At 39.0% G+C, this 23,099-nt stretch overlaps 1 long non-coding RNA gene across 1 annotated transcript; it reads right to left on the reverse strand.

Annotated features, from left to right (window-relative positions):
• Positions 1-274: 274 nt before the first annotated feature.
• On the reverse strand, positions 275-22,074 carry LOC103659170. Its single transcript, XR_567421.2, has 6 exons — positions 21,949-22,074; positions 13,244-13,336; positions 11,201-11,382; positions 10,933-11,019; positions 7,881-8,001; positions 275-3,662 (listed from the first exon to the last, which is right to left on the reverse strand). It is a non-coding gene; the product is annotated as an uncharacterized LOC103659170 (long non-coding RNA).
• Positions 22,075-23,099: the final 1,025 nt, after the last annotated feature.

Consider the following 23,099-nt stretch of genomic DNA (forward strand, 5'->3'; position numbering starts at 1 on the left):
ATAACAAATGGTCAGGAATGTTGGTTTCTTCACCAACAAATGCAAAGCACAACTCTTTGCACAGGTAATATGTGTCCATTTGCCCACCTGGTTGCCTGAGTGCAAATGTCTTCATTCATCCCTCAAGACTGTGCTCTATAATGAATGCAAAAATCTTCTTATAAGAAAAAAGAGTCGTGCTGTGTTTATCTGGTGACGACTCCATTATAGAATATCCGCAGGGAGTTAATTTTTTAAATTAATGATTTTATCCTACTAATTCCCAGGACTTTTTTTTTTTTTTTTGGTACTTTTTTGTACAGAGTGAATTTTGAAAGTTTTCACAAATAAATATGTTGTTCCCAAAGTAACCACATATAAATGTGCCAAAAACTATCCTGAGAGAGTTATTTATTTGAGTTTTTAATCAAATGGCATCTCAGCTCATACACACGAGGCCATAAAACTTTTTTATTTTTAATGATGTTGTTCAGATATCAGTGTGCTCATCCTTTCACATCATGTTTTCCATGATGAATAGTGTTAACAATGTAATCTAAAACATCTGATTGGCAATTGCACACTTTTTTAAAGCTTTGGGAAGTCCTCTTTTCCTGAGAATTGATATTGCAGTACAAATGAGGATGTGAAAACATGTCTTTCCCATTCAGTGTTTTAAAAAGCAACCACACATAGAGTGTTGTATATATTACATATTTTATATGCATAATATTACATAAGTATATATAATTTTTAAATATATATATATATGTAAAACATTAATCAAATTTGGATGTGGTTAAACTTCTCTGTCTCTGGTAATTTAAAATCTAAATTCACAATCCCCTGGATCAGGAAAACACGTAGATCGTTAGGATGAGTCATTTTATTTAATTGATGTGGAACAGTAAAGCTACATTTATCTAATTCCTGGTAGGATTTTAGGAAAGTTTTCCCTTTTATTCAAATGGTGTCCATTCCATCTGAATCTGCAAAGCTCAGGGATGGAGAGGAACCTGAGACTAGGTATTTTTAACAAGCTTATCTCGTCACTCTTCAGACCCAACAAGCTTGGAAAATACCCGTTTGGCTATTTGTCAATCCGGGTTGAGGAATTTGTGAATTATCTCTTCCTCTCCATCACAGATATTTCAGATTCCTCCTGCTGCTCTGCGAGATCCTGCTGGATAAATGCACGCTGTGATGGGCTATGGTTTCTTAAAATCATAGTGTCTGGTTGGAAGGTAGTTTAAAGGTCATCTTACCCAATCTTAAGTGATTTTCTGATTTTTTTTTTTTTTCAAATTTAACCTGACCCTCGGGTTATCACCTCCTGTTCATCAATCCCTCGGGTTGGCATATGAGCCAAACGTGTGAAACTCATCTAACTCGATTAAAGAAAGTAATATATTTTAAAGAAAGCACTACATTTCAATAGATCCTACAATCACCAGCCAGTCATTTTTGGCCTACCTTGCTCACGAATATTTTTGGATTGACAAGTGACTGTAGTGATTCATGTCTAATTTACATGCTTATTCATTCCCTAAGGCATAAAATAAGTCAAGCTAAGGCTGCAGAATTATAGTTCCTTAGTTATTATCACCAGGTGTTATCCAAGATACCATGCCTACCCAAAACAAAACAAAACAAAACAAAAAATAAAAAACAACTGGAAATGACTATGAGAAAATGTAATTGGTTAGTGCTGTTGCTTTTTAAGTAGACAGTTCACATCAGTCTTCAAAATTGCATTTGCTACCAAACATTATTGCTGTTATTGATGGATTTTAGGGCAAAACCAACTCTGAATGATTTACTCTGTGATTGAATTGCACAGTATAACTTCATTGTGTTTCAACAAAAATTTTCCTGTAATTCAGAGTCTGAGAGACATTAAGCAGTTATGTATTGATTCTTTCTCCCCCCTCAAATAATCAGTTCAGAACTTGTGGCCTTTATTTCCCCAAAGACTGCAATATCCATAAAGAGATGATTTCTGTGAGTATATGGTTCTGTATAGTACAAAATGTCATCAGACATTTTTGAGGACCATCTGTACTGTTGTCACTTCAGCAACAGAGGTGGGAAAGATAACTGACTCTACCAGAAACACCAGAAACAAACAAACGAAAAGCCTTGCTGAAAATAAGATGTATTGAAAATAAGATATATCAAGAAATGTTTAAAAGAGGTGAAATTACTGGATTCCACATCTCTTTTCTGAATAGAATAAAACAGTGGGGTTTTTTTAATTCTTTTTTTATTGGCTGATCATTTGTCCTTGACCATGGGTGACTATAAAGTGTAATCATCAAAAGACTCACAAATTACCTCGTCTTAGTCAATAAAGAATTTATAGGCTACCTGACATTGATAGTTCATTCAATAAATATTTACTAAGGGGTTACTATGTGCCGACCAGGGCACAGGGCACTAGCAACAGAGAAATGAACAAAATAAACAAATCCCTTTTATCCTCATGGACTTCCATTCTGGTGGGAGCAGATAGCGAACAAACACGTGGTAAGTACCATGAAGCAAAATAAGGTCAGGTAAGTGGATAGAACATCTTAGCAAGTTTTATAAGAAATGAAGGGGTGTGAGCCACAGACATGTATATGTCTCGGCCCCTCAACTAGAACTTACGCCTCTTAAGGGCAGAGACAAATTATTAAATGTCTTTGACCTCCTTTCCCTTCCTCTTAGGGCTTTGCGTCATAGGCATCCAAAAATATTTTAACTGCTTTGCAAGTGGTTTCAGTGTCAGTCATGACGGTCACTAACAGCTCTTTCCAGCCCATACAGTGAAGATACGACTACTAACTTCGGGAGGAAGGAGTACAAATCCTATCAGGCAACAGTTTTTCAACTCCTCTACTTTTTTCAACCTGTATCAGAAATTTCATAAAACAAACCCGCAAACCCTCATGACAAATTGGAAAGAAACTCATTTTACGTTGTGTTGCACACCAGATATCGGTTCACTGACTTACCAGCTCCAGTGGAGGGGGAGGGACAGATCTCTAACCCGTTAGTCCTGACTTTACGGACACTTGCATAAAAATAATGCAGATGAGAGTGGTAACACCTACCTGTAAATGGCTTCACTCTGACAAAACTATGCTATAGTTTCAATTCTTTCAGCAAACACTTGCCGCACACTTCCTACGTGGCAGACCCTGGGGATACAACCAGAAGAGTCCCTGGCCTCCAGGAGTTTATTTGCTGGTGCCGTTCAGATAGAACATAGGCTCTTCCTCTGTGGGGGCTGATTCTTAGGGTCCTGGCACCACTGCCACTTAGAAGTGTTTGAAGAAATAAAAACACTCAGGGAAGAGCCTAGTAAAAGGATGCCCGGGCTCCAGTGTTTCACTGGCCCAGCGGACGGCAGTTTTCTTGACTTGGCAATTCCAGCCCGCGTGTCTCTTGGAGTCAGGAGCAAAGGCGTTCAGACCTGAGTCCCTTACTGAGCTGAAGCTCTTAGGCAAAGGCCAAACATAGACATAAACACACACGTCTGGACACATAGCGCAGCTGCCACACTATACCCACCATTATCACTCCCACCCCAGAGAGTGCTCCCCCACACCGCCGGTACTGGGCTTGCTCTGCCAGACGTCAGTCCGTGATGCGGTCCTTGTCCTCTGACGTCGGCATGGGCCGTTAAGAGACCTCTGCTCCTGGAAAAACCAAGAGGCATGTGAATGCAGAGGAAAAATCGCCCTGCCATTGTTTTGACATATTCAATTACCAAGTTTCAGTTACAGTTCTAGATAAGAATTTAAGTTCTTATTTTATACTGAAAAGGAGAAAAGCTAGCATTATCTGCATTTCCTCTGTTTTCTACTGTCTCTTACATTTCTTGTCATACAATGTCATGTAAGTCAGGATAGCGAGAACTGGGGCTGGTCTCCTGTTTTAGAACCTCCCTGGTCTGAGGCGGAAGTCATTAATTGGGCATATTTGCCATCTCATTTGTCCTTTTTGCCCTTTGCTTTGACGGTCTTATTGAGAGAACCAGCATTATTTTTAGTAGCTCCCATCTTGACGCTTCATGAGTACAGATGTGTCAAGTTGCTGTCTGATCTTTCCAGAGTCATGTGGCTACTCCTGTCCAGTTCTGATGGGAAATCTGACACACTCTGTGATCATGCTGTAATTTTGACAAGGGAGATCTAGCTGAACACACCATTGTCTCCATACAAATAACCTCCATACAAATAACAAATAGAATGTCTCCCTCACTTCCATCCGTAAGGAATGGTGGTGCCAACTTGAGGTGGGGAGCCATAAAGAGGCTGACGCATTATGCTGTCAGCTAGAGCACTGAGAAGCCTGCACTTTATCTGTTCAGGACGGCGACTTCCAGGCACACAAACGGCTATTGCTTAGTGTAGCATACACACTTGCATTTTCTCTCAAAATCCTAAGTTTTATTGTTTCCTAATAGAAAGTATATAATATTGTTAAATAACCAGCAAACTGAAAGTCTGGGACTAGAAGAAAAGAATTGGTGCTGAGTTTTAGGATTTAAGGTCTCAGAAAATAGAGTGAGATGAAAATAATCAAGAGAATTATAGATTGGATAATATGGTATTTCCTCTTCTCCGCAGTTGTGAAGAGTCCATAATTATACAATCTGGTCAATGATACTTTTTTTCCTGCAATAGCCACTCTGACACGGGCATATGGGGAATTTGGAATTACTTACTGTAGCTTTTTTTAAAAAAACAAAAAACCACAGTATTTATCTTAACTTTTGCTTCTCCATAACATTTACTGAACAAAAATGTTCTTTAAAAAAATGAAATTATCTGCCTTTTATTCTTGATACAGCATAGCCTTTTGTGCATACTCGAGACCACCTTGGAAGACTTGTTAGATTATACTTAATGAATCTTTTTGAAGAATGACAGTTAAAATGTCTCAATTCTTTCATTTTTATCAGTAGAAAAGCACAGTTTATTCAAGCCCATTCACTTCAACCTTACAGAGCTTTCGGTTTATACATCACTCACTTTATTGAGGGCTTTGCAATCCCTGTTCACAAAGTGAATACCCTTGTTTAACGATTCTCAGATTAAAAGTCAGCAACTGAAAATTTTGTACTGGTATTTCTTATTATAGAATATACATTTACATTCTCCTAAAACAATGTCATACTTATTGATTCCTCTTCAATTAAGCAACAAAAGTTATAATATTCTAATGAAAGGACTTTTTTTAAACCAAAAAACTACTAAATGATAAGAATGTGGTTAAAACAGATTTTGCAATGAGAAAGAACAGTTCAGATGAGTGATCTATGAAAAGAGCCTAAGACTTTAGCTAACCTGGAAATTGTTCCCTAGTAATTTACATCGGAAAGAATGGCAAGGTGACAGGAGTATAAGGTTTTTAAAAAGAAAACCTTTATTAGAAGTCTTTTGACTAGAAGCATGATCCACGTTAGTTATTTATATTACCTCACCTTGGTTTCTCATCTTTAAAAATCTGTATCTACTTAAAGGATAAAATTAAGTGAGAGAATAGATAGCAAGTGCTTGTAACTTATAAAGCATCATAAACAGGCAAGTTACTTTCATTCTTTTTGTAGTATTACAAAACAAAATATCCTACAAACAGAAACACAGTATTAGCTTCTGTTTCTGAATTCGAAATGTTCTCTCTTGTGAAATGTGCATGTAATGTATGTCACTTCCAGGTAGGAAGAGAGTCTTCCAATGTCACATGGTAGCAGGGATGCTGTTTCTTTAGTCCAAGGTACCAGAATCTTGCCAGCTGGGATTCAACTGGTTCAGATATAGATCCACAATGACACACAAACTTCTTTAGTAAATGACTGTACCGAGACACTAAGGACTGAACTGAGAACAACAGAATTCACGTTCTGAAATGTAGAACCGTAGAGGTCTTAGTATACAGTCAACAACAGCGTGGGTGATGACAACTATCAGCGATCTAAAGTGGTGCGCCATCACTAACTTCCTCCCCTACCCCTGTACCCCCACCCACTGGAAGTGAATAGGGCTGGGGAATATTTTTTGTGTTCTGTGTTTCCATCTTTCTGACTTAATGATCTTCCTGTGTCCTCCTTGCTCTTGTCCCAGCCTGCTTTGCTCCCATATTTCTTTTCCCTCAAACCTAATAGAAAAAATTCCAAGTCTCTTTGGAATTGTTCAAAGTTCAGACTTCAAAGAGCAAAGTCCTCATTAACTCTATTGCTAAGGAGATTGCTTCCTCCCAGAGATTCAGAAAAATGCCACTGCCATTTACTTCAATTTAGAGAGTGACTTCTCCCTCCACTTGCCCTGTGCTGAAACTTTATTTCTGAACACTTTGCTTGGCATCATGTAGGCTGTTATCCTGTTATACTGTGACACACGAATAGTTTTTTTTTTTTTAATTCTTGCCTTTGGGAGCAGAAAAAAAAATTCCATATTAGTCTTGTCTGCAAAGGCTCTCCCTTTGGGCAAAAGAAATATGCCAAGACACTCTTAATCGCAGCAGCCTGAGGCTGTATTATTTACTTCTCCATGCCTTCTGTCCTATAGGCTACATATGTCTAATTTTTAAGAGATAAGAATTCTAATGCTTGACAAAAAATTAGTCATCAAACCATTGAAAATAAAATGTATAATAATAATGCTTAACCCAGCTAGACTCTTAGAAGCTCGAGTTCCATAAAGAAGAAAAGAAATACTCTGCTAATGTTTAGATACTCTCATACTATTAAAAAAATAACTATAAAAAAAAACCGAGAGAAAAAGTTAGGAAAAACTTTGCTGGAGAATGCCTTTTTTAACTGTCATTTTACGAGCCGTCACTATTGCCAGTTTTATAGGCACTTCTCCAACGAAGCACGTTGCGTTTAGCACCCGCCAAATGAAAGGCCAATACCTATTTTTTAAAAAGCAATGATTAAGAGCCGTTTTCATTTAACTTTAGCTTGGGTCAAGAAAACAGCAATTTACTTTGCAGCTACTGCTTCAACTTGAGGTTTTATTTTGTCTTGTTTCCATCTTAATGTCTTATTACATTGCGGCTATTTCTCTCCGATGCGTCTTCTGTACACAATATATTGACAATTAGGCTATTTGTCATTCTTACCCAAGACTACAAAAAGTTCCATACTAGCTAAAGGCTTTAAGAACCCTTCAAAATTAAAGCCCAGCAGAACACTCCTGTCTCCAGATTTGCATTTTACAATCCATCGTGCATCATTGTTGCCCTCTCAGAACATTGTTCTTTATGCACTGCTGTGAGCAATCTACATAGTGCAAACGCATCAGCTTTCTCCTTTGTCTACCCAAACCTCAACCCAAGGGAAGACCGGCGTTTCCCATACTTGAGATACCACCTGTGTGACCAGCTGAACAGCAGACCTGTTTCTAAGGACCCAATATCTGAGCCTTAAATATCTAGGTGCATGTTATTCATGGCAATTCATACATAAACCGTTTCTGTTTCTGATCCCTCCAGCAGCCTAGTCTGGATGAGTTGTCCCAGAGAGAAAATAATGAATGAAACATCAAACTGCTTTCCCACTCTCCTGGCTCATACCAATCTTTATTGCTCCAGATAGTCTCAATACATATTAACAGAATCAGGGGAGCCTGGGTGGCTCAGTCGGTTACGCATCTGCCTTCGGCTCAGGTCATGGTCCCAGCGTCCTGGGATCCAGCCCCACATGGAGCTCCCTGCTCAGGGGGAGCCTGCTTCTCCCTCTGCCTGCTACTCCCTTTGCTTGTGCTCTCTCTCTGTCAAATAAATAAATAAAATCATATATATATATATATATATATATATATGTATGTATGTATGTATATATATATACACAGAATCAGATTCAAGACACAGAACTCTCCTTCATAATTTTAACCACAGAGAAGACTTACTCTCTTCTACGATTTCTAAAAGGAGTATGTTTCCCCTCTAAGGTTCTTTTATTTATTGTTGGGGGAATCATAGACAAGTAATTGTCTTTTCCAAGCCATGAAATGTGTATTGCCCAACATCCTGAAAAACAAGAAGACAGAAATAAAGGTCACCAGATAGAAGGGGCACACAAAAAATCAATTCTAGTAACAAGGAGTGCGTTATTTTAATTATTCTACTTGACTCAGCTACTGGCCAAAATTACTGGATGTCTATCTCACCAAGTTAAAGAACCTTCCAAACGCCATTCTGAATGGGGAATTGCTGCTATGTACCTTTTATTTTTCAGCTAAAATAAGCTGTGGTTCAATTTAAAGAAAAGTCATCGTAGAGCTGATACAGCTGTCAAAAGGAGAATGTTACATGTAAAATTAACTTTTAGGAAAAGATTTAAGATCCTTTAAAGACAAATTTATCTGCCCAGATAGTGAGTTTAGGAAATCGATATTAGGAATAAAATTATTACCCATAAAAATAAAATGTTTTGGCCCCCCAATAAAAGTTATACAATTATCTGAATAGCATGCTGTGCCTGGAAGAGAATCCAGGAGAATAAAGCTTTATATACATTATCTTGAATATGAATGTCTGTCATCACTCTGTTTTTTCAAATGAAAAGTAAAATTATATCAAATATAAAGTTATATAAAATCCAGGTGAAAATGAAAATAATTATAGTTTCTTTCTATAAAATAAGTTCAACATAAACCAAGTAAGTTTACCGGACAACTGAATACCAAAAGACAAAGCCAGGTTAAATAGGCCCGAATTGAAATGAAATTGACAGCAATCTTTGATGCTCCTGTGTTAGTGGCTCAGTTATTTTTTTAAATGCATTATATTGAATAATATCTTATAATAGCCCATGTTTATTTTTTGCTTTGAGTCTTAGAAACTTAAATAGAAATATTTGATTATACATTCATTCCTAAATTCATTATATATCTCTTTTTCTCCTTTTACTCTTCTCTTGATATCTAGCAAAATCCTAGTAGCTCCTAGTATTAATGGTGTTTAATAAATATAATAAATAATAAATATATAGTATTTGCCCTCTAAATTAATTTCCAAGTGCTGGGTATTTTCTATGAGAAAACAGAATTAATACAACCCTGTTTTTTAAAACTAAAATTGGAGCTGTCACGATCAATTAAAAATTTTTTTTTTAGTGCTTACCACTTATTGAGCATTTACTATGGACAAGGCCCCATGCAAATCACTTTGCTAATATTTGTTGCATTTAACTGGAAGAATGGAAACCAAAAAAGGGGTTTGACTATCTAGTAATAACCTAATTTTTAAAACAGGCAAGACTTGGCACTTCACCAAAGAATATATACAAATAACCTATAAACACGTGCAAAGATGATTCGCAACATTAGTCATTAGGGAAATGCATATTAAAACCATACTGAAACCCACCAGCATGTCTGAAATTATAGTGGCTGAAAAAACGTGCAAGGAAGAGGAGCACCTGGTGCTCTCATAAAACTAAAACTACCTTGGAAATTGGGTTAGCGGTTTCTTATGAAGTAAACTTGTACCTACCTTATGACCTGGAAATTCTACTTTGAATACATGCCCAAAAGAAATGAAAGTATATATCCATAAAATTACACATACAAGAATGTTGATAGTAGTCTTATTCATAATGCTAAAACTGGAAATAATGCAAATACCCACTAAGAGGAATGTGGATGAACGAAATGTGGTACATTCATGCAATGAAATACTCCTCCGCAATAAAATGGAATGATAAACAAAACATAGATGTATCTTGCTGACATTATATTAGAGAAAGAAGCCAGCTACAAGAAAACACAGACTATAGGATCCCATTTATCTGACATTCAAGGACAGGGAAAATGAATCTATGGTTATAGAAATCAGAATTATGCTCCCCTCCACGGCCGTGGAGGATGTGGTGTGGATTCATCATAAAAGAACAAGAGCTGTCTACACTAACAATCGGCTTTTGTATCTTGCCTTGGCTATTGGTTCTGCAGGTATGTAGATTTGTCAAAATGTATTGAACTTTGCACATTTTATTATTTATAAATCAAACACCAATAAAGAAGCTTGCATCCCTTCATAGTCTCAAATCACATATTCCTATATATCATCTCATTTGTAACAACCCCACGAGCCCTACAGGGCAGGTATCGTTAGAGGCCTTACAGACAGGAACATTAAGGCTCACAGAGGTGACTTGGTCAAGTCTCCTGAGTGCCTGTAGGCCGCTGGCCACTGTTGCGTTTCCTTATGCTGCATTTCCATTCCCCCCAGCAGCAAGCGGGAGCAGGGCCACGAGTACTCAAATAGAATGAGTTCATGGATTCTAAAGTGCTGAGAAGAACTTTTCTGCTGGGATAGCAGTATTTGAATACTAAGCAGGGTCTCTGCATATCAAATGTGCACTTCTGTCTCTTGCCTGCTGTTATAGAATATGGGGAACTTCCAGAGAGGGAACTGGAGAAGACCCTAGGGAAAGGAGACTATTGTTCTAAGATTGTGGGCTTCCTTGTTTGGCCGCGAGCTTGTCTTTCCTGTGGTTCATCAGAAGCATGAGAGAGAGAAACATTTTGGACCAGTACTGAGAGACTCGAGGAAAACTACAAAGTCCTGTATCACAGCCAACCTGAAAAGAGACGTTAAAGAAAAGCCATCATGGGAGCCTTGGGTCAGGCTAACTGGTAGGATTGGTGATTTCTGTAGCCAAGGTGCCAAGAAGAAAACAAAAGAAATAGAATTGTGGCCTGGTTGCCAGAGGTCAGAACAAGATAGGTCAGCTTTGGACAGGACAGTTTCTTTAGGCTCATACGCTGCTTCAGAACGCCAGTCCGTTTCTAGTGCCCTGACGGCGCATCTAGACCCACAGCCTTGAAGCTAAGGGAATGCTTTACTTGCTGGTGCTAATATTTATGTGACATTGATTACTTACATAGAACATACTAAACCGTCCCTTGCAGGAGAGATTGCTGATCAGACAAGAAGGCATCCTTGAGTACTTACCACAATTAGGTTTATGTAGTCAAACTGTTTTTCGTTCCCCTTTACTATAGTTCTGATTCTTCTCAGTAAAATCCAAATTGGAGCTGGCTAGAGAAAACACAGGTATATACAGGGAGGGGGAAAGGTGTGAAGAGGTATGTTTCCTGTGATAACCGAGGGGTGGAAATAAATGAGCTCAGTGGTTCTTTATCTTGGATTCACACTGGTGTCATATCTGGAGCTTTTCACAAAATCCCACCCTGCCTAGATCCTATCCCCCCGAGATTACCATCAAATTGGTCTGAGGAGATGGAGAAGCGAGGAGAGCATGACTTGCAAAGGCTCCACAGGTGGGTCTAATGTGCAGTCGAGGCTGAGAACAACTGAGTTGGGCAGAGGAGAGGGCTGATCATTCAAAATGAGGCCCACTTGCATAGACCGGGCTCCAGAACGGAGGGGTGCCAACAACTCCTACAGAAAGAAGAAAAGCAGTCAAACAGGTTTTCCCACTTTCAAGTCAGATGGCCAAAGAGAGAGACACCAGGGAACCCAAGGTCAAGAAACTCTCCCACAGGAAAATAAAACATGGCCCCACAAGGGCTTTCGTTGCTTCAGTCTTTGCTCCCAGCACATCTAATTGTGCTGCCACTTCTTATGGGAAATGAACACGGACACTCTATCTGCTGGTATGGAATCTCTTAGCTCATTACTGCCAGACATCCCACTTCATCTTACAAAATGCAAATCACAACTTTCCCACTTGGAGTCACCTTGACCCAAGTTACCCGAGAAGCCCCGGTACCATGCTAAATACACTCACTTTACTGATTCTTCTACACTGTGAAGTTGCATATTCATATCCTACTAGAAATCAGAGAAATATAAATTATAATAATAAGATATTCTTAGAATCAGATTAGAGAAGATTAAAAATATAATACCCAGCACTGGCAACAATAAGGGAAAGAGCCTTTTTCATACACTGCTGTTAGAAATCTAAATTTGCAAAACTCTCCTGGAGGACATTTTTTTTTTCTTAACCTTGAGAGAAAACTTAAAAGCTCAGAAAACCCTTAATCCAATGTATCCCTCTGGAAATTTATCCTAAGGAACTAATTATGGATACATACACACATTTATGTATCAGGATGATCATAACATTAGAACAACCTAAATATTAATAAGGGATTAAGTAATTAAATCACTAAGTCCATTCCCTACAAAGTGTGAAATGATATAGAAAAGAATATTTATAGAATTAATCTATGATCAGACAAACAGTAGGTCATAAAACAGTATGTACAATAGAATCCTACTTTTTTATAAATACATATATGTGTAGAAAAACAAATGGAGCTTGACAGGAAACTCTTGGCAGTGATTATCTGGGTGAATAAGTACTTTCTCCTTTTGTGCTATATCTTTCTGTTATATTTTATAACTTGAATTTAATTTTGTATTCCTTATATAATTAAGACAAATGCATAAAAACAGATTAAGAAAAAATACTAAAAGCCTATATGACAAAATACTAATAGCCAAGATGCAATCTTTGTGCCTCTGTAGTTTCAAGATTTATAATGACTATGTATTACTTTTATAATAAAAAGTGCCCCCAAGCAATTTTAATTGGACATTTACTAATCTCAGACATTTCAGATTCTTCAAATAATTCAACGGTTACAGCTATCTCCTTTGTTGAGCTCCAGATTATTTTAAAAAATAACTGCAAACAAAAACACCATGCATTAACAGCAGCCTATTTCTGCTTACAAGAGGAGGAATAATCTGACCTTCCCACACTGATAGTCGGTTTGGGTTTTGAGAACTGTCCTTGCTTTACGTGTGGCTTTACGACTCCAGAGCGGTAGCCACTTGGACTTTTGTTCTGCTTAGATATTGCCCTTTTTTTTTTTTTCATGTTTCATTGTTTATTTAGAAACAAAAGGAATTTGCCAACAACTTTGTTCACGATGCCTCTTTCACTCATATTTTTTATGGATTTTTTCCCCGCATTGAATTGCCCTAGCTCTTGAGAACCCACACCCGAGCAGGATCAAGCAGTATTCTAATTGCCCTGTGGTCTGCAAATGTTCAGGTACCATTCAGTACAGGAAATTGCATCAAAATATTCCCCTTCAAATTTCACATTCAGAAAAAGAGGAAGATATTTCAGGATTTCCAAACCTATCATCTTGAGGTGCCAAAGGCATGTCTGCTAAGAAAAGCGTTCATCAACTATAGTCTGAGAATATTGTTTATATAGAAAGTTAACGCTCCCTCCTCACTTCCTTCTGTGGAAGAACAAGATATAACTTCCTGCAACAGTTACCTGGGATGTTTGCCTCTGAACTGGAAACACGTCTGTAGTCCTCAGACTCACGTACGCTTATAAGAAGTGGCACTGTAATACTGGAACTTATTCCTAAGAAAGAATCTGTCAGTCATTAATCTGTACGGTGGCCTTATTTGTGTTTTTATTCCACCTCTAATCTTGCGCAAATTTCCTGTATAAAGGTTTATTCTCTGTAAAGAATTCCATAAGAATTCATTCACTCATCCATCCCAGGCAGCCAGCAGCCAGCAGCCATCCAGCCATCAATTTAGGTGTTTATTCACTTACCTGCAAGTGTTATCAAACATTCCCTATGCCTAGTGCTGAGGACATGCTGGGGGAGCAAGTTTTGGTGTCTGCTCTCGGTGAGCTTGCAGAGAGGGATGTCATCGCCCCTCTGGTCAGCTGTGGGTATAGGATGGAACCAGGGGTTCTTCCTGAGATGTCCTTTTATTGATCTCGATGATGCCTACGTACCACTGTGAAATATTTCCAGTTGGGAGTGTGATTTAAACGTAGATTGACACAGGTCCTAGTTTAGATGAAGGGCATCTAAAACTCTGATAGATAAGCCACAATCTTTCTGGCCTAAAGACCTTAAGGACAGAGTTTGGGATAATCACGGCCACTGGAAAGTGTGCATGTGTGTGGGGCAGGTGGGGCGGTGGGGAGGTATGACTCCTGAAAAGGGGAAAGCTAAAAAAGGAGAATCCCAAATTTTGCTTACAAATTCTGCCCAAATCTCTAGCTGATCCCAGAAGCATTCGTGCACAAGACAGTCAAACCAAAGATAAAATAACTAAACTGATACTGAGTTACTGCCTAAGATACAAAGTGTGCAGTTTTACACACTTCACTTAATTGCCTGCTAAAACAATGAAATCAGCACTGTTCAGAAGAATACAACAGAATCCAGAGACTCTAACACATGTTCACTAAGTCTAGGATACAATCCAAAATTGCTAGACATATGGAAAAATAGCAAAATGTGACCCATTCTCAAGAGTATATATAATCAACAGAGACTGACTTCAAGATGACCCAGACGCTAGAATTAGCAAACAAGAATAGCTATTCTAGTGTGAAGGATGGTGTAACTTGAAACAAACTTGGCTTTCACAGGTATGTTAGGAAATAATCACTATCTTCTCTTAGTCTATTATCAGATACTGTGTAATAACCCACTCTTTTCTGGAAATTATATTTATTTGTCTGGGATATCATTTTCTTCTCTCACTAAAAGAGATTTCTGATCTTAACACTCCAGTCTTCCGGCCACAGGTGGGTCCATGGGTCGTCATGTGATCCAGGTCAGGCCAACCCAAGTCTCTGCCTATGATTTTTTCTTTCTTTTTTTTTTAAAGATTTTATTTATTTATTCGACAGAGATAGAGACAGCCAGCGAGAGAGGGAACACAAGCAGGGGGAGTGGGAGAGGAAGAAGCAGGTTCATAGCGGAAGAGCCTGATGTGGGGCTCAATCCCATAACACCAGGATCATGCCCTGAGCCGAAGGCAGACGCTTAACCGCTGTGCCACCCAGGCGCCCCTGCCTATGATTTTTTCATACTGAGCTTTGGAATAGGGATTCTGGGAGACTTAATAGCTGTTGGCAGCCAACTTCCACACAATGGGGAGAAAGTTACTCTACAGCAGAAGCAGACTAGATGAAGCTGCCTCCAGACAAAAGCAGGGTCCATAAGCACATGAAGAGCATCTTGATAGCATTTGAATCCTGGTTCCAGGTGCCCCTGAGTCCAGCTGTTCCCACTGGTTATAGGAGCCAACAAATTTCTATATTTTTGTTTACTTTAATTCAAATTTGGATTCTAATAACCAAAAACTAAATGTTTTTGTAAAATACAGACTTAAAGAGCAGAAGATGGGCAAAGAGAAGAAGTCACAGTGTCACGATAACTGGTGCCTGAGCACTTTCAGGACAAAGGGTCGCTTAAGAGAGGTGCTAGGAAGCGCAAGGAAAGGACTTGCTTAGCACTTGCAAATGACCTTTTCTTTCCACTTCCACTGCACTTGAGATAAAACACTGGCGGAGCTGGGCAGGGAGCAGCAGTGGGAAGTGAAAAGTCTTTGGGAGGTTGCCAAGGAGACCACTCACTCATTCATTACCTCCATGGTGGAGGGAGTATACAGGTTGCTAAGGATATAGCAATGAGCAAAATAAACAGTACTTCTCCTCATGGAGCTTCAGCCTAGTGTTGTGTTAATTTTAAGAAGAATACTATTACTGTGGCACATCTTGAGCTAAAAAGGGTGTCAAGTTAACACCAAAACTCACAAGATCCCTATGATATGTGAAACCAGGTCATACACTAGGTAAGAAGTTGCTGGTACAGTGTCCCCAAAAGAGAGGTTTCCTGAAAGATCAGCAAATAGCCATATAAACACTTTGAATCTTATGGCACATCTTGATAAGGGGGAAGAGATATGACTCAATGAGCAGAAGCACAAGGGAAGGAAATTGGGAGGATGTTGACGGTGCTAGAAGACCTATTTCTCCAGGGATTCAACTATCAAAGAAGCCATCTCCACCCACCTCTCTGCCAGGATTGAAGACGAGGGGTGGTCAGCAGATGGGCGCACAATATCCTTAGGGTCTGTCAAAGACACTGATACACTGCTGAGTTCACAGTTATGGAGAGCACATATTAGAACTTAGAGGTCTGAAAGCAGAATTCTATAATGTTTTGAAAGATCCTTCCTTTTCCACAGGATAGTTAAAAGCACTGCCTCTCACAGCCAAACTGAGCCCTTCTGTGGCTGCATTTTACAAGTAAATGAAATCTCACTGCCATCCCTTGGTGTCAGCTGTCACCCAGGCCATCACATCCTGCCTGGCAGGCTGGGAAATGAGGTGCAGAACAACACATTCAGCTTTCACCAATGAGCACTGACTCTTGGGCTCATCAGTCAGTCCTGGTATACTGCAAAGTGTTCCCAGAGGGGCTTTCAGCACCAATGTGTTTTCTGAAGGCACAATTCTATCCAAATGGTGGAGAAAGTAACTTGATTTTATTTATGTGTCAGGTGCCTTAAGATCATCCAAATTGCCTGTGTTGCTAACAAGCCCTGTCTCCTGTCAAGGCCATCTACCCACGCATATCCTCAGTGGTCTACAAACTCTATAAAGTAAATTAACCTCAACCAAAAAAAAAAAAAAAAAATCAATCTATCTATCTATCTATCTATCTATCTATCTATCTATCTATCTATCTATTTTGTCTATCTATCTGTCTTATCTATCTACCTATCATCTATATTTCTATCATCAATCTATTAAGGGAGAGAGAGAGAAAAGAAAAAGCAGCATTATATTGAAATGAAAGTAGGATACAAAGGAAGTCATTAAACTTTGGGGTCATTGCTATGAGCTTTAATACCAATAAACTGAGGGCTTCAGAGGGGAGGGGGTGGGGGATTGGGATAGGCTGGTGATGGGTATTAAGGAGGGCACATATTGCATGGTGCACTGGGTGTTATACGCAAATAATGAATCATTGAACATTGCATCAAAAACTGGGGATGTACCGTATGGTGACTAATATAACAAAATAAAAATTATTAAAATAATAACTAATATCAGTAACAATCATTATTTTCTATATAATAATTATAACTATCAGTAAATCATTCTTTCATTGAACAATTATTAGACTGATATATATTTATTGATGTATATTATAGTTTACTGATATATAGCTAGTCTTGAAAAAAGTTATAAACAATAATAAATTCTGATTTAAAAGATAAAAAATAATAATAATAATACCAGCTTCAAAGAAGGCACTTCTAGAAACATGCTCCAGATACATGTAAGTACATGTATGGGTGGCTGAAGAACAGATCTGAGCTACGCAGGTTTTACCACTGCACAAACAGGAAGTTATGGTTTATCCATAAGATGAATATTGTCCAGACATTAAATACCGTGTTTTGAAAAACTTAGTAATAAAATAGGCTTCTTGTATAAAGTTAAGTTTAAAAAGGACCCATTTAAAAAGCATGTTAATTTCGAAAGTATACACACTCATACACACCCATATGCACATGTGCATATACATTTTTCTATATTTGACACATATGTATAAATATTATTTATATACCTATATATGCATACAGGTTTTGAAGGTTTTATGCACCAAAATATTAATTCTGGGGGGTTTTTTCTTGGCAGATTTAGCAGTAATTGATTCTTCATTTCTTCTTAACAATCTTCTACAAATCTAAAATTCCATGTAATGAACATGTGTTATTTCATAATCAGAAAAATATTACCTTCTTTTACCATCCCTTGGCTTTCACTTGACAAGGAGTTTGAATTCATAATTAATTGGAGAAAGGGAAATGAAACTTCATAAAACTTTCTGGTTCATGAAACTTTCAACATGAATGAAAAATGAATACTTTCCATAACATTTCTGAAACGCTGATCTCTCTACTTTAGATCCTCAGTTTATTAAGCTGGAAGGCCATGAAAATAATTCATCACCAATTTCAAATACCTCTACCCAATGCTCAGAAATTTTTTGAAATAATTAAAGCTAGCAATATGAAACTCCAAAGGGCAACACACATGTGAGAGTAAGTTAACATCCAAAATGCAGAGTGGGGACGCCTGGGTGGCTCAGTCAGTTAAGCATCTGCCTTTGGCTCAGGTCATGATTTCAGGGTCCTGGGATGGAGTCCTGTATTGGGATCCCTGCTCAGTGGGGAGTCTGCTTCTCCCTCTTCCTCTGCAGCTCCCCCTGCTTGTGCCCTCTCTCTCTCTGTCAAATAAAATCTTATAAAAAATAAAATGCAGAATGATGTCAATCGATAGTTTGGTATTTAATCCATTCAGTTGTCATTCTTACTGGTTGTATTATGTACCACGGTAATGAGTCAAACAGGTAGTCTTACTTGCAGTGGGGAAATTGACATTCATGATCACACCAATAAATGTAAACTGTGACTTTGAGAAATGTCCCTAAAGAGGAGAGGTAACCTAAGTGAGGTTGTTAAAAAATATGGACTCTGGAGTCCGAGGCCCAGGCGTGATTCTGTCTGCCATGTACAACTGTGTGGCTTTGGGCAAGTTACTTACCCTCTCTGTCCTCAGTTTGCTGATGTGTAAAGTGGAAATTTTAAAAGCATCTATTTCATAGGATTGTTATAAATATCAGTTGAGTCAATACTTAAAGTGCTTATAATAGTGTTTGACACATAGTAATCTTTAGTTGAGTGTTTCACGAATAAATAAAATAGTGTACATGAATTGAAAACATTTAATAGGGAGACCTGACTGAGGTGGTCAGAGAAGGCTTTCCTGTATAACTGATGACCGAATGGCCAGAGTTACCCACGCGAAGGTCACAGGGTGTGGGAGCTGAATAAGATGAAGGTGGAATACAGAGAAAAGTGAGGACAGACGAGCTTGGGCTGGTTTGGCCACATCTACTATTGGGGTTTTATTTTATTAAAGTGTTTTATGGATAGTGTGACTTGAGGTTTCTGTTTGGAGGGGGAAAAATCACTAGAGAGTCTAGAAAACTGGAAACGTACAACTGGCAATAAGGAAGAGCCCATAGGGAAACTATTACATAATGCAGCTGGGAGCTAGATTAATGTAAGCAAGGGCACAGGCAGGAGAGGAGAAGAAATAAGGCAGGTTTGAAAAGCACCGGGGTGGGGTGGGGGAGCCCTTCCCAGTGGTAGATCAGATATTGAGGATGAGAGAAAGGGCAATGTCAAGATTCACCTTTGGGGTTCAGGAGCCACTGCTGGAGGAAAAGAGTAGATATGGCAGACTGAGCAAGACTTTGGATGTAAATAAGTTGAGTTTGAGATGACTTTCAATCATTCAAGTAAAAATGTTAAGTCGGTACTTAGTTATAGCTGGTTCTCAAGGGTATTGTAAGGCTGGAATAAGATATCAAATGCTATTGAGAAATCAACAAAATGTTCAGATGTAGCAACATGGAGGTTATTCTTGACCTTAGAAAGATATTTTTCATTACGTGATTGGGATTGATTGAAACTAAATTGGAAAATGGTTGTTATGGGGTAGGACAGTGTAAAGAGATGAAAACATTATAGATGGAAATTTTGGGTAAAAGAAGGCTTGCTGGCTTTGTTTTAATGGAGAGTCCCAAAGATTGTTAAGATCTATTTGAGTGGAAGATGTTAAATATACAAAACAGAGTATAATCAATATCACAAGATTTCTAAGTAGTCAAATAAATGAATTAACCTTAAAGAAAGGAGAGGAAGACCTTTATCGAAATCAAGAGAGCAGGAGGATAAGATGGATCCAGATGGAGGCCCCCAGCATATTAGCCACTTCATGCTCATCCTGCCCAATCAGTGTATTAACGTAATGGATCGATGTGAGGTTCTGCGGGCTCCCCAACCCATCCAGACTTCTTCATAGCCTATTATGAGAAGAGGATGAGTTAACATAGCCATAGGGAGGACAAACCTATTAAGAAAAGTTTTTGTCCAATCCATGAGAATATAAACTATTGCTGATCTTTCTTTCTTTCTTTCTTTCTTTCTTTCTTTCTTTCTTTCTTTCTTTCTTTCTTTCTTTTTTAAGATTTATTTATTTTAGAGAGAGAGCACAAAGCAGGGAGGGACTGAGGGAGAGGGAGAGACAGAGTCTTTAAGGAGACTCCGTGCTGAGCACGGAACCCGACACAGGGCTGGATCTCACAACCAACCCAGAGATCATGACCTGAGCTGAAACCAAGTGTAGGACGCTTAATTGAGTGTGCCACCCAGGCGGCCCCTGCTGATGCTCTTTTCTTATCAGAATACAAAAAAAATGCATTCACAAAATTAATGGCCCAGTGTCATATAGCTGGGGCTTTGTGTATCTCCTTTAGCAACAATGAACCATGTGGCACAGCATGTGCCAACAGGACTACCAGTGTTGGAGCCCGCAGGGACCGACAGTTACTCCAGAGGATCCATCAGTATCGGAAAAGGCGAAACTAGCAGCTTAAGAGGAAATAAGGAAATGACAGGGCGCAGTGCCCCAGTAATCTCTGCCACACTCTCAGTATACACCTTCTCCGCCCTGCATTAACTCGCAGGGGCGTTTCCAGCGAGGGGGCAATTTCAGAGATTTCTATTTGGCCTCCCTCCCTAACAGGCAAGAACCCAGTGAAAGAATTATTCTATCAAGTATGTCTATCTCAGTTATACGTTAGGGAAATGACCATGGACCAGATGGACCCACTGAAAACTGGATTTTAGTCAAAACTCCATTTATTATCTGAACTTCATAAAGCGCCACGCTAGCAGGGCAGCCATGATGATGCTTTGGAGTGCCAACTCTGACCAGACGGAGCATGGAACCAGAGTCTCTGTCTTCGAGGGGTTTATATTCTCGTTTGGGGAGATATGTAGATTGATTTCTTTTAAATGTAAGAAAATTTATTGCAATTGAAAGATTGTGCCTTCAAGAGAGTATTTCCTCAACAGAATGCCGGACATCAAATTTTGTGTTTATGGAATCGACAAGTTATTTTAAAATGGAGCTAGTGGACATAGACTGTTAGTGTGAAGAAGTCACACTTTTTGCAGATGGTGTTATTCTTCTTGGCGAAGATGAAAGGGGCTATGGATGGGACTTTTGGTGGGAAGAGAGGGAGAAAAAATTGGAATCGCACCTCTGAGGACCATGATCAGAATCCTAGCAGTTGGCTCACAGGCTCTGCTGAGGGCTCATCAAAGTTTACGTGCCATGAATGTTTAGAGCACCTAATCAGCAGGAGTTTCTCCGGCAGCCCAAGAGCAGAGAGCATAGAACCTTCAGGTTATAAAGCAAACTGAAATAGAAGTAAGTAAATAAACACATAAAAAATTAGATGGCAAATATGATGGAAAGTCAGGGCATTTGATATACAAAAGTGTTATTGAAATGGGTGATGACACCGTCCAATATAGGCAGAGAACTAAGAATCTAGGAGAGAAGTCATGGTCAGTTGATGATAACATGACAAACCGATCAGAATAAGGCGGCTGGAAAGGTAGGAAGTAAAAAGATTGTAGACGGAAGGGAATTGCAGACTCTGGATATGGGTTACAGAAGTTCCTAGAAATAATATAGTCAGGATGAGCCACTGAGCCTTAATTAAAAGTATTGTGTACGGTGAGGGTTTCAAAAAATACATTTCCAATTTCAATCCACCATTTATTACAGATCTGTATGTGAAATCCTAAGGTGCTAATTAAAGCCTTTATAAACATTTGCACGTAGTAATTTCACCATTCTTTGAGGAGATATGAAGAAGCACTTCATCTTTTGAGCACAGTCTATTTTTGCAAGTGGTTGTTATCAATGTGAAGTTATAAAAAGGAAACTTGAGATGCCTTCTCTGTGCTGTTGGCAACAGTCTCTTTTTGGCCAGAAAAGGAGGATGATGTGATTGGATTATAGACTAGAAAATTCCTAAGTGTGCCTCATGCAATTATATTTATGATGATTGAATTAAATTTCGTTACCCCCAGGGTTTGGTGATCAACTTGGAGAACAAACAAAAACTAAAGAAACAGAAAAGAACATTTTCTCCTAATGTTCTGCTTCTTAGTAGAGAAAATTAATTCTTAGGGGCTGTACTATTTTGACTGGAAGAAACGACTCTGGCAAGGCAGCAGGTGGTTATCCTTTTGAAACAAAAACATAAATGCAAATTCCCATACCTTAAAGTTCAAAATGTTCTCTTGAACTTAGTCCAACTGAGTATTCATGTCTCCTGAGTATTGATGTCCGTGGGTGAGCTCTGAAATGCTAATACAGTGAGTGACTCCATCACTCTGCCTCACATATTCAAAGTCCTAAATACAGAAGAAACAGAGTAACTTAACCCCCCTCTTCGCCTATGAGAGACACATTTCTGGAAGCAACATCCCCTACCCGCTCCCCCACCCCCACCTCGGAAATACTGAAGCGATGAAAGAACCAAAGCACGTGGGCACATCGATTCCCGAAGAGCAATGCCACGCCACTGAGCAGCACACGCGGTACACCGAGCTCTCCCCAGAAGCCCTGCCTGTTTCAGATGAATTCCAGAATATCAAACTGGCTACAACCTTAGTCCAATTTGCTCCCATCTCTACAAATACAGTATTTGTTTAATTTGTTTTCTTCTACGATGGAAGATTCTTTTTCCTTGCCTTTTCTGGAATGCAGAGAGGAAATTCATGGTCTTAATATAGTAGGGAAGTTCTGCAAAATACTTGAAGGACTGCTTTGATAGGTATAAAATGGGAACAGATGGATTAAGTCCTCCAAATCACACAGCACCAGGACGCATCATTCCTGCAGAACGCCGGACTGTGTCCCAGGTGCTGTCATTCATATTACATTCTCCGTTGTGCAACATGGTGGCCTGTGGAGAGCGGATGACAAATGAGTTTATCAGGTACGTGTGCATGAGCAAATATTTGCGGGCAGAACAGGCTGTCTCTTCATCATGCACATAATAGTAGGCTAACACTTACATAGCGCTGACTTGTGCCCTGCCCTCTTCTAACCCCGTGGGGAAGATAATTTTATTATCTCATTTTACACATGAGGAAGCTGAGTCAGAGAGACTAGGTGCCCTGCCCTTGGTCATAATGCTCATAACTGGCAGTGCCAAGATTTGAAAGCAGGTAGTCTGCCTCCAGAATCTGGGCTTGTCTGCTTTTCAGATAGAGAAAATAATAACCAGGACAACCACATGGTTCGTGAGATCTGCAGGGAAAGAAATATTTGGGAGAGCACTTGATTTACTCTCCAGGCTGGGTCTTTCAAAAGCAAGCATTGGATGTATTTTCTAGTAACTCGTAAAAATATAAAACAAAACGAA

The sequence above is a fragment of the Ursus maritimus genome, unplaced genomic scaffold, assembly GCF_017311325.1.
Source record: "Ursus maritimus isolate PB19 unplaced genomic scaffold, ASM1731132v1 scaffold_10, whole genome shotgun sequence".
Lineage (NCBI taxonomy): Eukaryota > Metazoa > Chordata > Mammalia > Carnivora > Ursidae > Ursus > Ursus maritimus.